The sequence below is a fragment of the Temnothorax nylanderi genome, unplaced genomic scaffold (genome assembly GCF_030848795.1).
Source record: "Temnothorax nylanderi isolate EJ_2023f unplaced genomic scaffold, tnyl_v1.0 TNYL_tig0014_pilon, whole genome shotgun sequence".
NCBI lineage: Eukaryota > Metazoa > Arthropoda > Insecta > Hymenoptera > Formicidae > Temnothorax > Temnothorax nylanderi.
The window spans coordinates 1281408-1299431 of NW_027249076.1; the positions used below are offsets into that span (position 1 = coordinate 1281408).

Here is an 18024-nt window from a genome sequence, read left to right on the forward strand (position 1 = left end):
AACCATGTGCTCCAGTTATCGTCTACGCGTTCTTATAATTCATAATATATATGCTTCGCGAACTCTCGTCCAAATTCTTGCCTGGCGTTTCTGCAGAATTTTTGGACTTGTCTCTGGACTCTTTCGGGACGATCTTAACAACTTAGTTCTGAAAAGATCTCTAGGAACGCGAAGTAATGATTTTATGGAAGATCGCGAAAGAGGAAATTAATTCGCGTTTTGCTTTGCGCGCGAGAGGCGCGTAGGATGGTTCCGCGGCGCGTCGCGGGATGGCGCCACTCGTACGGTTCCGCGGGCAACCTCTCGCGCAAATGGCCGGACACAAAAAACCGGTTCCGCTCACTTAACTCACAGTCGTCGTGCGTTAATTTATGTGTCAACGTTCTAACGCCCCGTGTAGTAAATGTGGAGCGTGTGCCGGACAGCGCGCAAAAATTCGAGAACGGGGTCGCGCGAGGCGAGAGGTGAGTAACATAAATATTCGTATTTTTACTGTAAAATCAGCAAACAAGTTGCAACGATGTGTCGTTCTTCTAATTGACGTATGTAAAAGGTGATTTCGCAGAAATCTCCCTGATTAACGCATCCGCTTTAATCATACCGTTCCAATCTCGAGCAATGTCGATTGAACGTTTCGATTTTACTTTCATAAATTCGTCAATCTACCGTACGAGTTTCTCAATGCCTCCTCTTAAAATATTCAAAAATTCGTCGCGCTTATTCGCCATTAGGCGAGTAAATGGCGGTGCGCAGATTGCTGCGAGAGATAATTTAAACATTCTGTAACAGCCTGTAACTTTATAGGCTACAATTATGCGTTTAACATTATCGCGACAAGCGTGAAAGAAGGGGAAAAAGCAGCGGCGATTTCCATGCTTTTCTTTCTAACGCTACTCTGCTTAATTATTACATGCGAGACAATTATCGAGCGTTCATCGCGGAGGAATCGGGAGAGAGGGCGAGAATCGCGAGGACGCGCGAGAACCGAATGGAGGAACCGTCATTACGATTACCGTAGCGCGGGAGATCCTCGGGCGTCGGGGAGTCACCCGGGGAAAAAAGAAATCGGGGAAACCGGCGGTCGCGCGCGCGCGCGCGGCAAAATTCAAATTTCCTCGCGATCCCCGGAGTCGATCACGTGCAGCGGAGCGAGGCCGCCCCCCGCCGTTGTCGGCGGCGCTGCAACGCCGAAATTCGATTAAAGTTCTCGCGCATGGGCCGAAGGAAATGCCGTTTTCTCGAATTTCCCGGAGTCTGTCAGGTGGCACCACGGCGTACGTCGGGTCCGGGCCGCTACGCGGGCGACCGTCGTGTAACGCGACGACATACAGGGGCAGAGGAGCCAGTGCTCTTTGTAGGTTATCGAAAAGCACGTCCCAGGCCTATAGAACACTTTTGCCCCGTTGAACGTAGACAGCAACAATTGACCGACACTGACCAACCATCACCACCATCACCACCACCACCACCACCACCACCAATCGGCAGTTCCTCCCTGTCCGTGCTCTCCCGTGACGTTTAGTGAGTGCTTTGAGCTGTGGCGCGGGCGGTGAGATGGCTGTCACTCTTTCTCTCTCTGTTCTGTTTTCTTTCTTCTTCCTCTCTTTATTTTCCGTCTCTCTTTCTCTCTCTCTGTCTCTCTGTTTCCCAGTTTTCTGTTCCTCTGGTGTTTCGTTCGAGATGGATCGAGAGCGTCGTCATCCGCGAGCGAACGTTCTGTCTGTTTTTTTTTCTCTCTCTTTTTTTTCTTTTTTCCCGGAGAGGCGCGGGAGGGGGGGGGAAGGGCCACTTTCCCGCGATGTCGGCGTCGGAAGTCGGAAGTTGGACCGTGCCGCGGCCGTGACGACGTCTCGCGATCGCAGAGCTGGTTTCCCCCTAGATGTTCGTCTGAATGGATGTTCTCGACCGCCACTCTCTCACCTCGTCCGGCGGTGTACGCCGCGCGAACGATTCGCGTACCCGCCACATTTCCACGCCATATACATACATACACCCGCACACACCCTGACACGTGTACACAGACACCTGGAACACGTACACCTACATCGCGAGCGCAAACAACAAGCTGCTTCTGGTTTTTCTTGGCTGTTCGATGTTTCTTAGCGCTGCTCCGTATAGCGTAGCTGTCTCACCTGCCTTGGACTGTCTACTTTACGTTCTCGTTTCCTGCTTCCATCGGGAACTCTCGCTCCCGCGAGGCGTTTATCGACGGGCTCCGAACAGGCTGGAATCCCGATTTGTGCGAAATTCAGGGGAGAATTACTCTCTCTCTCTGTCTCCCTTTCTCTCTGTCTCTCTCTTTCTTTCTCTCTTCTATCTATCTTTTTCTCTTTCTGTCTTTTCCTCTCGCCTCGTTCTTCCGTTGTGATGTTTAGGTAGTAAATTTTACATGTGTCATTTTTACTCCGATTACGGAGTACGGAGCGTTTAGTCCGCGTTTAACCACGCACGACGACTCACCAACGTACTCGAGATGCGAAACACGCATTCACGAGGATCAAAGTTTCATACGTAAAATAATGTTCGTAAATCGCGTTTAGAACTTTCTTCCGGTAATGCCGTTGTCTTGAGGAGAGTTACCGGTAAATCCACTTTTAGTGATTCTTGCCGTCTTATCTGTTCTCTCGGCGGCGAATATGTTATCGTCTCCACGTCGCGAAATTGTTGCAGCAGCGTTACATTTCGATATTGCAGTGCTACGAAACAAGTTCTTCTAGTCTGCGTGATCCGAAAAATAGATGGATTTACGCGTGGGAATGTTTACTCGGATGATTTCGCGGAGTAAAGAGATCTCGGGGTGTTTCGTCGCGATAAACAGCCGCGTCGAAATTATCGAGGGCTCCGCGGTGACGTGCGGAAGAAAGCAAGGGGGATAATTATGACGCGGGAAATGGACGTTTATTTCTATCAGTCGGACGTAAAAATCCATCAATCCCCTTGCGGGCCTGAGGATTGCGTTTGGGACATTCTAACGGACGATTTATAACGATTACCCCTTTAAGGGCGCTTTGCGCAGCCTCGGACGCGCCGCTCCGTACACGTCGTCCGTACGCGCTTTGCGCCGTTACGTGAATCAGCTTGCGTAAACTGTGCTTAAACGCGCTTTAAATTAGTCATTTACCGTGGGCACTCCGTTGTCTTTTGTCCAAGATAAAAATCGAGGAGATGCGAAGATCCGAGGATCGAGACGAAAAATACATTATTTCGCCTTTACGCTATGTGAAAAATTATTTGATGCGAGCTCGCATTAAAGTTGATAAAGTGCTTCATCGATTTCTCATTTTAATTAAAGAGCAAATTGATTGACTTTGTGTCTGCAAAGACCGGTTCTCATTTTAATCACTGCAAATGAATGAAATCTTAGGGCACTAATTGTACAATATTATTTACTTAATTATAAATAATAATAAATCTTGACTGTACTAAGTGTCTACAAACATACAATCAGCTTGTCAAACTGCCATAACACGAATCTTATTTCCGTAATAAAAAACTTTTTTATAAATATCCCAATAAAGAGGTCTTTCTATCTCAGCGAGATAAGAATGAGATCAAGTTCGATCTCCGAGCCCGTAACGTAATTCAAATGAATACGAACTGGCCGAGAGATTACCTCGAGCTTAATGCAATATCGCGGAAATCATCTGTTATTGGCAATCGAGCGGATATAATCGGCGGGTCGCGGCATCGCGATGTCACCTTTTCCCGTTCATACGCAAAACACTTTTTTTTTCCCCCCCCGGCCTCTCGAAGTACCACACGCTCTACGAACGAAATTAAGCCATATGGCTACATCGTAGGGGCGTGCTGAGGCCGATGCGCCGCGCAACTGGTTGATTTATCGGTGCTTCCGCGTAGCGAAAACTAGCGAGAGGGTCGAATTGGATTACGGCGCGTGCACAAATTGCTTTATTCAAATGCGATTTTAGGTCGCGCGTCTTCCGCAGACTGCAAAGAGGGCCGCGACGCAAACGGGGACGGTGTTCCTCTTCGCCTTTCTTTCATTCTTTCTCCCCTTTCCTTCTCTCCTTTTTATCGCGCGCAAAAGATCGTATTCGCGGGTATAACCGGTCGGGAACGAGCAATTTTGCGAACAAGTTACGAATTATTGTTATGTAATGGTGTCCTCTAACGCGCAGAAAACGAGACTCTTTTATATAACAATTGATATATACAACATTAATTAGAGAAGACAACTCTCATTTTTTATCTCGTTTTGTAAAAGCGCTCGTTTCGCAGATAAGATACAAACATAGAGAGATTTAGAAAAGACTAAAACTATGTGTAATTGCGTACTAACGTCAATTTTTTTCTTTCAAATTTTTTATTAAAGCTTTTTTTAAAGGTTATTTTGTTGCACAATTGCGATTCTAAATCCATATATTAATGGATTTCGTGATTAATCTAGAATTTTTATTTTCCCTCGGCGAGAGTGTCGGGAAAGAAATCATTTATTATTTATCGCGTTATTCTAATTTGTGGTAGTATGTATTTTGACTCGGCGTGCAATTGACCGCGTTGTGATTTCATTTGTCCGATTCATCATCTCGTTCAATGAACCTCCGAACGATCCCCTTGTTTACCAAAGTTGGAAAAAAGCGGGTTGAAATACCGGGTCGGACTAGGAAAAGTCCAAGGTTCGATCGTGGAACTGACGTGAGAATGGATACTAAGTCCATAGAGAGAGCATAATGATCACTGAACCACAATCACAGCCGGAATGCGTACACGAAGCGACGGCCCGTGGCAGTTAACGTCGTAGTTAGCGCCAAATGTCAGTCCTTTTTTATCGGCGCACGGTCGCCGAGTTTCGCGTGATACAAACACCAGAGATACACCGGAGACGGCGATATACTGCTGCATGCACGTAAAGAGAGAGAGAGAGAGAGAGAAATTTATGCAAGTCGTCTCAGAACACACGGAAGATCTTTTCGAAGACGGTTCCTTCGAATTCGTAAGCTAAATTTTTCGAGATTTTCGAAATTGAAGCAGGTATCTTTTAATTTTTGACTTTTGCTGACAGGGAAGACAAAGGCTCTTGACTTTGGATTCGATGGCCTCGAATAATAAAGAATAAATAGCTGCTCCTTGAAACGCGGTATAGCGAGTTTGCGTATCGTTGATTGTCGCGAGAACATCGAGGCATTTCGCTACGCAGCTGCGGAACCGGAGAAAAACGAGCGGGGAGACAATTCGCTTTGGAAGCTGGCTGGAGATTAATTCCCGACACGTCCATTTCAGTTCGTTCGTATTCCGCGGCTGCCGTCACATTTCGGTATCGATATAGCCGGCAGGGAAAGGGGGCCGGGCGGGGGGGGGGGAGGTGGGAAAGGGAAATGATTTTTAAACCGCGGCTCTCGGGGTATATATCGCGCGCGGGCTATATTTCATAGCTTGCACTCTTGAATCGTATCGCAGAGGCGGCGACGCGGCCACGAGTAAACAGTAAATTCATTTCGATCAAGCGTCGACATCAGCTTCCTTCGAGGTTTTACGACGGGGCTGGCGCGCGGTGGCGGCGGCGGACGAAACGGCGGGGGGGGGGGGAAGGGAGGCGAAGGAAACCCGGGGATTTATTGCACTCGCGAGCCCTTCTTTATCTCGTTTCTAAAGCTTCCGCGCCGGATTGGGAATATCGTGTTACTCCTTACGTCGTAACATCCAGCGGGATCCGCTCCCGCCATTTCTTCCGCTCTGTCTCTCGGTGTTTCCTTCGCTTCATCCCTCAACGTTGGCTTCCCGAAACCATTTATTGTTTCTGACCGTTGTTACGTATGTGTCTTTTCTAAAAGGATATCGTGCGCTTTCGGTGAACGTTCCAATGAATCGTCTCTCGTTTTCCGTTTCTTTAGTTCTGAAACGGCGGAAATGTATTACAGAGGGTATATTTCACCTTTCGAGGTCCCGTATCTTGATCTTAAAGACAAGAAAAATAATATATGAAACAACAGGCTAGAAGAAAAAGTAGTTAGATCATACAATGATTTTCAAATTCTAAGGTACTTTTCTCTGCATATCATTTTTTACTCTTTATAAACTTTTCACGAAATACGGCGTCGAAACTTGAAGCGAAACACCGTGTATATTAAATTATGTAATCTACAAAAAATATTTAGTAAATTATTCTCACATACATGCGTCGTATTAATCGACATAGTTTCTGCAATCGCTCAGTCTTACTGAGAACACTTTTCCGTTGGCTCTGTTGCTTACGATAACGACGCGATATATAGCCTTGTCAATTCGCGAAGTATTTTCAGATCGATGAGAAGTGAAAGGAAAAGATACCGTCTTCGATGGTATGATGTGTATTGAGTTGATAGAAATTGGTACGCGCGAGATCGAACTTATGGTGCCTGTATTGTTATTGAATTTACCGCCGGGGATGGGGGAAAGGGGGGAGAGGGAGGAGGCAGGTGGAAATGGTTAATAAAACTGTACTCTAAGTGGGACGAAGGATCTAATAAGTAGCTCGGAAAGCAGAATAGACTGCGCAGTGAATGGGAAGAAAGGCATCGTATAACGTCAAAGTAGCAAACGGGAAGTTTATAATGTCCTTTATAATGTCGAATTGTTACGCGAGGAAGACTTCAGGCTATACGGCGCTTTTGATCGGTGTAATAATAGTTCTATTAAGTTCGCTATCTGAATACCATCCAGCAACGAAATACCTAAGATCGCTCAGTAATCACTTTTTTGTGCACTCGTCCCGAGTGCACGAACACGCTAATGTTCGTGCTCGATCGTTATGTACATACTCAATCCGTCGAATATAGGTATCTCGACCTTTCAGCATTTACATTCTTCTTAAGAGCAACACAAAGGAATAAGCGATACTAACAGAGTAACAAAAGTACTATTGTTGTGCAGCGTTGGGTAAAAGTTCGCAAATGCGAATTAAAACATTCGTAAAAGAAACGAGCGGGAACAGATGTCCTGCCTTCCCTTGTCGTGAATCTTGTGCAATCCATCTGCGATATTTTTCCACGATATCTGCAATACAAAAAAAAGATAAATGAGATGGATCAATAGATTATGTCAATGTAACTTTAACATTTCTTATACCTATTTCATATATCTGAAAATTGAAGAATACAAACGTATTATTCCTTGTAGGGATTATTTTTTGTAAAGAACGTGGTGGATGTTCCTTACAAAACAGAGCGACGTACTAGACTAATTTCGTATCGTCTAGAAATCGGCGAAAAGATGGAAGGCAAGCCCTCGAAAATTGCGTCCTACTTCTAACAGTGAGAACGGGTAGGGAGGGGAGGGAGGGTGGTGGATGCACAACAGAAAGTAACGGGTAGAATAAGGACCGGGCGAGGTGGGAAAGGGTGATCGGAGGAAGGAGGGAGGAAAAAACTCCACCGCGGAGAGAAAACCGAATCAATAAACCTACGATCTCATCTCCTACCTTGCACCTAGTTATATAACGCGGGACGCATTAACGAGCCGCTCGTGCCTCGCGAATTACAATCTTAATTAATTAGGCAGCATCCTCGCGAACGTCTGCGAACTTTAACCGGTGACGCATCTGACGTGAAATGTTAACCGTTGAAAATAAAATTACTGATGTTTTTTTAACCTATCGCGAGTTCGAATTTTTATTTGTTGCATAATGAACTGGCTCTTAGTCTTTCGATTTTAATAATGTCTCGTGTTAATAATGAATATATAAAAACATATAATAAATAATACTTTTTTTCACGCGTAATGCAATCGACGCATGCACGAATATTTGTAGAATTGTTTACTTGTAGGCGTAAATTAAATATAAATGAAGGTATATTTATGCTGCAGAGAGAGAGAGAGAGAGAGAGAGAGAGAGTACTAGTCTAATTAAACATGCTCATTATTTGCTTTGATTTGCAAATGATCACAATTAGATCAATTACACACAATTTATATTTGAAAAATAAAATTGACAATAAAATTTGAAAATTTTTATGCAGTGCAATATATTTATTAATAAGAGCACATTTATTTATAAGAATGTGCTATAATGAGACAAGATGTTGAGACAGTTCTTTTTATACGTTTACAGTATTTCGTCACTTGTAATGGTACGGATAATTTCACGTTTGTTTCTAAATTCCGTAATGCTTTGATCAGGCTGTCGCTGACAATGTATCGCGGAGTTTCGATTTCCGTTGACCGTTCGAATCCTTAGAGACGTCATCGCTCTGTTACCTCTACTTACGGACCTTGTTAGCTTTAGCTTTCGCTCTGGGGCAAAGTAATTATCCCGAAGTATACTCGAAGCTGTTTTCTCAGATAAATATGCAAAGAAGAATTGCGCTAGATAATTTAACATCGGCACTTAATTAATATTTGCAGATATTTCTTTAGTAAAAAAATCCGTATTATTGAAAGCATGAGTTTTGTCTTCGGCAGTATCTTTTGCCATTTGCCGAATTAAAAACTCGGATGACGGTCACGTTTTATCGAACTGATGTTGCAGCATAAATACATATATCTTCGTTTACGTTTATTTGTTAGATGTCTATAAATAATCATCTAAGTTTGAATAAAAGTTTCTTTGAAATGATTTAGTCCGGGCATTCGTTCGGGATATAAAAAAAGGAATTACTTATGTATTTTACATCTGTCTTACGCAATTTATTATCTAGGAATCTCGAATTGTGATTCCGAAATAATTGTTGTCGATATCGATAAATCACGTTCGTTCACGATGCCGTAATGACGGGAGAGCTGCGCTCGTTTATAGTAAAGTCAAAGAAAGGGACTCAAGCACATAAGGATGAAAAGCACAATGGTATATTTGCCTTGAATTTCGATCGGGGCGTTCATTGTCTTTTACCCCCTTAATTATCTTTTTAATATAGCTTACGTGCGCATGTATATGTTGTATGTTTATTTGCCTCCCATTATATATATATGTGAATATTATTCACGAACTTTTACAACAAGGAATAATCTACAGAAACAAGATATATTTACGAGTTTAGAATAGTTTTATATTACTTTCCATTTTCCGATATTTATTCATATTGATATAATAATTAATGAAGAAAATTAAATAAAATAAGAAAAATTATTTATGATTTATGAGTGAAAAATAATATTTGCTGCTATTCTTCGGTATAACTGTCAGATACACAATGTATAATACAGTTTCGATTTTATGAAGTACTTAATTCAATAAGAAATTAAAATCAATATACATCCCAAGTTTCTTATTAATATTAATTTTTTGTAATAATTAAAAATGTCTGCATTAATGAATTTTACTAAATTCAAAATTACTAAATTTACTTTAGGAACTCTCTTTGTTGCTAACGTATATCTTAAGTGTACATTTTATGTACAACTAAATTTGAAATTTAAATTAAATATTTACATTTATAAACAGTATATGAGATTTTCTCTCAAATTACTTTCTGGCTTCGTTTGTTTTTTGCTCGAGGTAGATCGTTCGGCTGTTAGTTACATTGATAGTCAGAGTCTATTGTATAAATCCACAGTGGTCACGTGCCAGAGCAGCTAGCTCAAAAGACCTCCCTTGGGAAGATATTAAACTTCTGACACAATACCGGGCGCATCTCCGCAGCGTACCGGGGGCGGAACTCGTGAGACAAGAACGCGAAAATTACATTTAACAGCGTTTTGCTCTCCGTCGTCACGAGAATCATTTAGACATTTAGATAAGTTTATTGTCGTACTTAATTAAGGCAACATAAATATCATGTTGCGTTTACTTTCTTTCCCTGTTCTTTAAATTAATAAAATTATATATTTATTGTCATTTCATCTCGTAATAATCTCGTAATAACATACCGCTGAAAATTGACAGTTCAATAGCGATGGCCCCGAGCAAAAAAGGGGAACGTCATATCGATTATTACTGTTACTTTTACCGTGACTTCATACAAATGCTCTGCCATAATAATTCCCGTACCTATTTTTTCTCGACGAGGTTTTTTATGTACAGTACTAATTTTAATATCAATAAAATCTGTACTTTATTATCAAACCATCTTTTTGTAATTTTTTAAAGTGAATTGAGTTATTTTTAAAGCGGAAATACATATCTCTCTCTCTCTTTTTAATTTTCAGTATTAGATTATTTCAGTGTTAAATGATAACGAAGAAAGAGGAAACGTCAGATTTAGATTTCCTGTTACTATAAAATTTACATGAAGATAAATAAGATTAAAATATTATTTATTTACATCTCTAAAACTTTAATTTAAAATTTGTTTTGATTGCTTATAACTTAATCGCTTCACATCTAACATTTTTGTTAAGAAAAACATTGACACGGCATTTGGAACATTTTGTATAATTTCAGTGAATTCGTAACTTACAATATTTTCTCATCCGAGCATTATTCTCCTAAGTCGATATTCAAAGGTCTCTTATGACACCGATTCGAGATATAGTCGCTCGCAAACATATCGCGTGCATAAGCCGAGAAAAATCGAGTGACAGAGATGCACGAAACTCATCGTGAGCGCGTGAAAAGCGCTCGTCTCATTTCCTTCGCGAAATGTCGTTTTAGATTTGTCATCGCGCGCATGACGCGCGCTGCAAAAAAATCAACAGCAGGCGGAATGGAGATACGTGGTGTGACACAGACGATGGCCGGGAGAAATGGACCTCCTCGCCGCCGAGAGGTCGGAATAAAATAAGACAAAGGTTTCGAGGGGAGCTTTGGAGCTCGCTCTACGAGATTCGTGTGTATAGGCTAGGTGCGACACAAAGCCGCAGTTCGAGCTTTTTTTTTTAATTGTGTCCTGCCGTACGTGCTGCCGCCCCCGGTGTCTTCGTTTCGATCCGTTTCTTTTTACCGCGTTGACCTACGATCTGCGACCCCATTACTTTCGTTCTTCGTAGGGCAAACGCTCCTTTCCTATCTTCGGCGGCTTTAGAGAGGTCCGCTCGATCGTTTCGCTTCCGCAGAGCTTCCGAAATAACCGAGAGATTGGCACATAAATGTCCATGAAAAGGACGGAGAGATATCTCATGTTATAACATCATGTTATATCTAACATCTCATGATTCTCTGGGTTTTTCTTTTTTAAACTATTTTTAAAAGCGTGTCTCAATATATTTTTCTGTAATTTAAAAAACATGCACTCTCTATTTCTTTGTTTTATTTTATGCTGTGTATATGATATTCAATATACAATAAAGATATTGCGAAAGCAACGATAAAGTATTATACTAGTGTTTAATTCAATTAAATCGATTACGTATGGATCTGATATATCAATTAATTCTGTCTAAATTTTATAAGTATGCCAGATTTCCAGCAAAACTGAACTCAGGAGGTTGGAAGCGCGTTAATAATATTTAAAAGAGAAATATTCAATTCTCACCCTATCCCATGATTAATACATTTTCCAAAGCACGAAATATGGAAAATTCGTGGGGAGCGATCTCCAAGAGCGTTACGTAATCGATTGAGGGTTTAAATCAAGGGCAGGATTTCTGAAACACCCTGTGTACCCGGTACACAGATCGGTGTACTGTACGAAGGAATCGCAGCCGGAGTGGGATCGACTAATTTGAAATTCAGCCCCGTACCCTCGGCGCTCGTCGCACGAGCGGGCTTGACGCCTATTGTCGAGAGGAAGGGAACAGGAGGAACGTCGAGACGCGGAAACGCGGATCTCCGGGGAGTGGGTACATTATTACTTTTTTCTTCTTCTTCTCTCTCTCTCTCTCTCTCGGCGTAAAACCAATAGCGACTCCGGCGAAATGACGATATGATTTTCTCGTCGCGGAAACGAATTTACGAAACCACGAATAACGCGGTTCGCGTTAGAGAAGGTGCTGCGAATTTATCGGCGTGTATGCGCGCCCGTGCGTGAAGTACCTCCATGGCGCGGGGAAACCCGGGATAGGTTTTGGACTTTCAAAGCTCTCGAGCTTCGAAGAAACCCGATACGACTTAATACGATTCCATAATTCGCGCGAAAATTCGTCGGGATATTTATTAACCGGTATACCGATGTAGCCGCGGCGCGCTATTTCGTTCGGAGAATTGATTACGAATTTCGTTCGTTTTAGATATCAGAAACGCGAGAATAATACTTAATACTCTTCATGAGGAAGTTACTTTTGTTTCCTAATAGATTTTCCTAAATTAATGCAGACAAATTTCTCTTTAATTGCAAGTTAGCAAGAACCTCGCTACATAACCTCGATACATAAAAAAGTTTCCATTAATTTTAATTCTAAAATTTGTTCATTGATTTATTAAGAATTGTCAGTAATGAACGCCCAGATAATAAATGACACAGTGATTAAATTGATATTTAAAGATTCACTCTTTGAATTCCGTATATATGAAATTATTATGTAGCTTTTTATCAAATTAAAGGCGAGATCGATAATAAATACATAAAAAGTGTGTGGGTAATATTTCATTTGTCATACGACAAATTTTTTAAACGTATTGATTGGCTACAAGATAGAGGACTTCTAGAAACTCGAGAACTTTCTATTTTGTAGCCAATTAACATGCTTAAAAAATTTGTCGTATGAAATATCAGCCTGTCATTCCTGTCAATGCAAGTTTGCAGGACACAAGTGTGCATCATAGATTCCATTCTTAATATTGACAAAGAATATCGTAAGGCTATAGGATCCGATATCGCTGGTTTAGTGGTAATACGGAGCGTAAGTTCAAAAAGTAGAAAATCACGTAACGGTTTGGCCGATAGGAGAAAAAGATAAACGAGAATATAAGAGAAAGAGAAAGTGCGCGAGGAAGACGGGAAGAGGAAGCGTGGGAGAGCGTTCGTAACGCTCTTGAACGAATCGGCGCGGCGAGGCGAAGCAGCAAAACGGGAATATATACATTACCCAAGGCATTACGGAGCAAGAAGTTCATTTCTCATTGAAATACCGTCATATTTTCAGCCTGCCCGCGTAACGCGAGCACCGAATCTACGATTCGATGCCATTTCGCTGTCGCTAAGAAGTAAATGTGAAAAATGGAACATTTTTATAGGAAGAACAGGCCCGACGCCTCGGTAGATCATGCTTTGAAAGAGCTTACTACGAGCTGATTCATGTGAGAGATATCTTTCTGTATATATTTTCAAAATTATTGCTAAGTTTACCGATATTATTTACGGATAATATTTTACCCAGATCCAGCCGTGGCAAAAAATGATGTAACTGATCACGTGCGAATGCTTATACATTATTATATTTTTAAGACGTGCATTATTTCTGAATATCTGATGGAGAAAAACAGGGTTTTTTTATTCATACTTATTTGCATTTGTGCATTTATCATTAAATGTTTGTGGGGGATTACATTGTAATTTGCATTTGTACATTTCTTGTAATTGCTGTATGAGGAAAAAGGTCTTTTAATGTAATCGTGAATTAGATCGTGACGTCATAAAAAGCTGCAGAACATCAGAAGTTTGCGATAGTTTGGCGTGACGCGACAACATTTCAAACTAATATAATTGAAATATTCCTACTTTGCAATTTCGTAATTAAATTCTTAATTAAACGCGTATCTCTCTTTCCCTATTGCATTCAGGAAGCGATCACGCGCGCCTGGACGTGCATACGGTCATATTCTCTCAATCGCATCTATATATCTGTCTTGTCTGTCGTTTGGAGCGCAATGAAATGTTTAATTAAATCACACAATGACGGCCCGCTGATACGGTATCGCACTGGTATTAGCAAAACTGCCAATGCGATTGTTTAACGCAGAAAGTTTGACAGATATCTAGATGCTATCGTTGTCCTATTAAATTTTCACGGTGTCGTTCGTTTACGATACGATCAAGACCCACTTTCGTGTGACATTGGACGTCGGATCTTTTCGTTTTGCGATCTATCTTAGAGAGAATGGCCTCAAAAGTTTCTGCGTTTTTCATTGTTTAAGTTAAAACTTAATTTAACTGATACTTTTAACTGTTCTCAATTACTAAAAATGAGATGAGATAGAATCATGCATAGGTAGGTAATAGTGTGGAACTGATACATCATATTGTGTATTGATGTGTTAGCTCATCAATGTATTGTGATATGATATGTTAGCTCTACACTTTATATATTTATATATTGACATTTGATATCATTTATTGATAAATATATTGCAAAACATTTTCATACTTTTATCCGTGTCGATATGTGGAAAACTGAAGATATAAAGGTAAAAGTTATATTTTTTATATATTTTAAATATTTAGTGAAATTAAATATCTGCCGATTTTGAGGAATTGTTTAGATTTTTATTTTCCTAGATGCTAAAATGTATCAGACATGTATCAACTATTAATTTTGTTATACCATTCTAACTGGAAATTATGTACCTTTAGTTTTATATTATATCTTATATTCTTTATATTCTGAAAAAAATCGCAAAATACAATCTCTGTTATTAAATTTTCGACTTAGCGATGTTAATCTATCCGTGATTCTATCATAGCTCATTTTTAGCAGATCGAAAGAATTAGTTAAATTAAATTTAAATGTATAAACGATATCGGAATAAAACAAAAAATTTTTAGAATATTCTGTATAAGATAAACTGCAAAACTGAGAATTGGAATGATTAAAAAAGAGTTTTTGTGCAATTTCTAGTTCATTATTACACCAAGTTTTGTCGCATAGGTGCGAGCCTTATTCGCAGTAGCTGAATAACTCTTGGTGAGTTATTTTACCGATATCTCCTAAAAACGTTATTTTTTTCATGTCGATACACCACGCGATTACAACGTTCATCGCTCGAGAGCAATCGCGCGCGAAGGAAGCACCATCGAAAATACTATAGGTAGCGCCTTTTATGCGTGTCACGCGGTGAAAGCGACAAACTCGTATATGTTCCTCGCGCGAGAGTCTTTCTTCCTCGATTTCTCTCTCTCTCTCTCTCTCTCTCTCTCTTTCTCTCTCTCATATCTACGTTCTATTCGTGAGACAATTCGTTTGCCTTTTTGAGATAGACGTTCATATGCGTAAATCACGGCAACATTGACATCGTTTCCGGGCACCGCGCTTTCTACGAGCCTTTTGAGTACGGCGTCCACGAGTGTCGTTTGACCCGTCGAAAGCAATAATTTTATCCGTCCGTATCAGCGGCCGAACGTACTTAAAAAAGCGTGTAAACACGAGCGATCGAAAAAGCTGTTGACGTATCGCTAGTATTTTGCACGCGCGTGTCTCGTCGAGAGGCTCGCGCGCGGGTCTATATTTTTGCAAACTGCATCGCGCAATTAGAAATATATTTAGAACGATATCTATTATTTGTAAAACATTCTTCTGTTCCGTGATGTGAAAAATTAAAATAGAAAGAATTAAATTCAATTTAGATCTCACGGCATACTTTTTTTCTATTTCAAATACAAATGTGTCTAAATTATAGCAATATCCGAGGAAATTGACATTTGAAAAAAATAATTCTCACGCGCGTATACGATTATTTTATACGCGTGAAATAATTACGATTGACTTTTTTCCAAATAATAAGTAATGATAAACAACGAACCATTCACTCCCCACCGTTGCTCTTCTGGCCTCCATCTCCTCTCTTCTACCTCCGTTGCTGTTCCTTCATTGTACTCACACAACACTCGCGAAAACACAGTTAATTACGATCGCGCGCTCTAATAATCAGAATACGATAATTGCACGGCACTTTGCACGGCACTCCTGACGTTAATCGTATATGCGACGTGCACTTTACTGGCATTACGACGAATGAATAAGCAAGTACGATCCGCGTTAATTACAATTCGCTCGCTACACGAGCCGTTTCCTAAATTAGCACGACGAATAAACCTACCGAATGGTGACAGATAAATAGTATATTGTGCACCAAGGGGCGAAAGTAGCGTTTTTCAGACGAGTGTGAAGTTTGCCGCCCGAGCCAAAGGCGAGGGCGGCAATCACACGAGTCTGAAAAAAAGTTTTCGCCCCGAGGTGCACACGATATTTTTCACAATACCTTTACGGAAAGTTCGACTTCCATGCCTAGAGAGAGGCGAGAGTGGTTAATTTCACGCCAAGGCGGCATAGCGGGTGGAAAGTAACCACTTTCCTCCCTAGGGCGGAAAGTGACCACTTTCCACCCGCTAAACAGGGAGGAAAGTTGTTACTTTCCTCCCTAGGGAGGAAAGTGGTTACTTTCCGCCCGCTATGCCGCCTTGGCGTGAAATTGACCGCTTTCGCCCCTCTCTACAGGCATGGAAAGTCGAACTTTCCGTGGAGGTGTTGTGAAAAAAAAATTATCTATGTACGAATGGCAGATTTATATTTCTGACAAATATCAAAATATGGAAATTAATCGCGATAGGACTTATTAGGGCTGCGTTCGGAAACGTCACCCGGGTATACACACATGGTATACCCCCTTCTCCTTCTAACTCGCTGAGATAGAAAGAGAAGGGAGTATACTCGGCGTGTGCACTCGGGTGACGTTTCCGAACGCAGCCTAAAAGCGTCGCCGTCGTGACGCTCGGAGTCGATCCCTTCCGTGCACACGAATCGTTGATCACGGGTATTAATTCGTCGCGCGGATTTAGTTGATAATCGCTAATTGTTCGCGATCGCGCTTCGAGGGATAATAATGCTACGAAAAGCGGAACGACTCGCGCTTGATAGTTCGAGTGTCGAAGCGCGAATTGTAGTGTGTTGTATATGTACTACGATATGGAAACAAACAAGCAAGCGTTGCGTGTTTGTCACTACGGACATTTAACTTACTACGAAATAAAATACACGCCGAATATCCTGTTCATTCTGATCGTGCGATATCATACAATTAATAAAAATAAATTAACAGCTAACGAAGACGCGATGGACTGGTCGAAGATACACAATTGAAAATTCAACGGTTACACGCGGTACGTTTCGAACGCGTAAATCTCGCGAAATATATGTGTTATCGACAAATGATTGATGTATCATTTATTTCCGTTACTTAAAGCTGGATCTGACGATTCGTGTATCGCTTCGCGCTCTCAATTGAAAAATGGCGGGTAAATTGCATTTACAACGGCGCAAATTCACTACGCGAGATATATTCGAGAGAGAGAATCCTCGCCTCGCCTCGCTGAGGAAATAATTGTCGCCCGTAAATATCAGGAAGCAACAGACTAATTTCCATTCCTTATCACCTCGGTTCCTACCTCACACGAGTAAACCGCGCGAAATAACCGCTCTGATAATAGTGATAATCGTCGCCTCGACACGCCTACAAATCGTGGGAATTAATTTACCGCGCGGGCCGACAATCGCTAATTGTTCGTGATTGCGTTTATTTTCGGTACTTGCTGTGATTGCGTTTCAAAAGATGATAACGCTACTACGCGCGGAACAGTTCGAGTGTCGATGTCCGAATGATAGCACGGCGACCTTGCGTATACAAGTATGTTATACGTATGTATAACTGCCGAGGGGTATATAGTATATACTATATACGTTGTTAGTGTATCATGGCCAAGTAATACTTAACGTATTATGAGATAAATGTATACAGAATATTCTGTTTCTTGTATTCTAAATTAATTTCGATGCTCGGATTGTATTATTGGATCATTAAAATTTTTATCGTCCATTTGAAGAAAAAAATTTTAAAGCGATTTATTATTGTCATTATCAAATTTTATCATCGATTTATTATTATCTTTATCAGATAATAAAATGGCGTAAATTTAATAAATCAAGAATTTTTCTGGTCGATTTTAATAAATCGGGAAAATAAAATTTAATCTCGTCGCAAAAATATGGTGGCTCTTTGTCGTCGTTTTAGAATTTCACTCCTCTCGGTATGTAAAAATTTTAGAATAAAAGAAAAATGCTATAAATTGTAATTTGTATTTTGCGGTATAAATACAGTTACGGATATAAGCGTGTAAATTCTGCGCGGCCAATTTTAATCGTTTATAACTTGAAAACTATTATAATTTCTTGACGTTATCGAGATTTTCAAACGTAATTAATCTTTAGGATATTAAAGAATTGTATGACGATCGTGATGGGATTCTGTATAGAATGAAAGGCGTTCTTTCTCTCTTTTCTTTC

At 40.7% G+C, this 18024-nt stretch overlaps 1 protein-coding gene across 2 annotated transcripts in view; it reads left to right on the forward strand.

Moving 5' to 3' along the window:
* The first annotated feature begins 445 nt into the window (after positions 1-445).
* Positions 446-18024, forward strand: part of LOC139768156 (protein Skeletor, isoforms B/C-like) — a 71943-nt gene continuing 54364 nt past the window's right edge. Inside the window, exon 1 of one of the 2 annotated variants that reach the window (XM_071698072.1) lies at positions 446-464. The gene's annotated coding sequence lies outside the window, so the exon portion shown is untranslated. Of the gene's footprint in view, positions 465-1270; positions 1355-18024 lie in introns of those variants that run through there. The other variant, XM_071698069.1, reaches the window with a different exon arrangement.